General features: G+C 40.7%; 1 protein-coding gene across 1 annotated transcript in view; it reads right to left on the minus strand.

Moving 5' to 3' along the window:
* The window catches only part of F9 (coagulation factor IX), a 32,181-nt gene that overhangs the window by 11,193 nt on the left and 19,211 nt on the right, over positions 1 to 1,777 (minus strand). The gene's annotated exons all lie outside the window — the stretch shown is intronic.

A 1,777-nucleotide genomic window follows, 5' to 3' on the forward strand; every position in this document is an offset into this window, starting at 1 on the left:
GTTCCGGTATTTCTCATTGGCAAGTGGAGCCTGTGTTACAGAAATCGAGAATGAGAGCCATCCTGATCACTTCTGAGAAGCAGGCCTATCAGTAGTTTAAAAATCGAATCAATGAATATAGTCTCAAACTAAAAGGTTAATTGCATTATTTTCATGGAAAGTTTTCAAACCCTTCATGAAAAGAACATTTGGCTCGGGAATCCATCATCCTTACAGAAATAGAATAGGTGTTCCAGAATCCAATTTTGTAAGAGTTTGATAAAGTTTCATGACTTTTCTGTTGTGTTTCTTTACTGAAAAGGCTTAGTTGCCAGGCCTGTCCCTAAATAGAAATCTGATGAGCAGTGCCATGTAACTTTAACTTCAGAGTTAGGTAGTTGGGACTTCCCCTGCTTTTTGGGAATCAGGATTTCTTTTGTAGATGGAATACCTTCTAGACTCCAAGGTGGATTGAGGGATCTGCTGGGAAGAAATCATGATTTAATTATTTGGCTTGGTTAAGTATTAACCAAATAAACGACCGGGGCACCTGGCTGGCTCAGTTGGAAGGGCATGCGACCCTTGATCTTGGGGTCATGAGTTCGAGCCGCACATTGGGTATAGAGATGATTTAAATAAATAAATGGAAAAAAAAAAACCTTCAACCAAATAAATTGCTCATATGATTATCATAGCCATGTTCAGCCGGGACCTGGCCACCCTTTTACCTTGGGTCAGTTTATTTCCTAAAGACAGGAAGTTATCTCCTGACACACTGGGGACAACCAGAATGGAAATTTGTAGTCAAGCAAAGTTACCTCACATTTCATTTTCATTTCTCACGTTCTTTCTAGCCACATGCCTTGTAAGAGACATTTCTATAGCAACCAGCTGCAGCAAAGTATCATGAAGACAGCATGTGGTTGGGAAAACAGGAAATTAGTTCAAAATACTTATGTATAAATATAAATCATCAACAATGGCTTGAAAAAAAGGACCGTTACTATTGAAAGGCAGAAAAGCTTATTTTGGGTTTGGCCTACTTTACTAAAGATAAGGCTGTATTCAGATACAACACTTAATAGTTAGAGGTGGTTTTCAACTCGTTTTTTTCTTCTAACGTGGAAGGGTGTATAAGGGTGTAGCAAACTATGCCATCTGTCTACACTGGAAGTTGGATTTTGAATTTTTTTGTGTGACTATAAAACACTTTATTTTAAAAATTTTTTTTAATGTTTTTATTTATTTCTAGGAGAGAGAGAAACAGTGTGAGCAGGGGAGGGTCAGAGAGAGAGGGAGTCACAGACTGAAACAGGCTCCAGGCTCCGAGCTGGCAGTCAGCACAGAGCCCGACGCGGGGCTCGAACCCACGAACCGCGAGATCATGACCTAAGCTAAAGTCAGACGCTCAACCGACTAAGCCACCCAGGCGCCCCAAAACATTTTATTTTTAAAACGACCTCAGATTTGAAGGTTAAAACCTATAGCTATTGTCCTGGGGAGGTGGGCTAGCTGTGAGGCACTGCATGTGAGGCAGAAGACAGGTGGGGAGGTCCCTGAAGCATTAGAAGCTGCTCTTCATTTTAGCTGCAACAGCATGTATACCCTTGGCTTCTGGTCGTTTTTTTAAATTTCCTCTGCCGGGTGCTCTGGTGAGATAGGCATTGAACCCAGTTCCAGAGGATCGGTGCATGGTTTAATGTACCCATTTAATATCAGGCTTTGAAAATGCAAAAGAAATTATATCTAGTTTGCTTCAAAAAGGCCCCTCATTTGTCAAATATAATTGATCCTTTGG

The sequence above is a fragment of the Crocuta crocuta genome, unplaced genomic scaffold (genome assembly GCF_008692635.1).
Source record: "Crocuta crocuta isolate KB4526 unplaced genomic scaffold, BGI_CrCroc_1.0 scaffold241, whole genome shotgun sequence".
In the NCBI taxonomy this organism is placed as follows: Eukaryota; Metazoa; Chordata; class Mammalia; order Carnivora; family Hyaenidae; genus Crocuta; species Crocuta crocuta.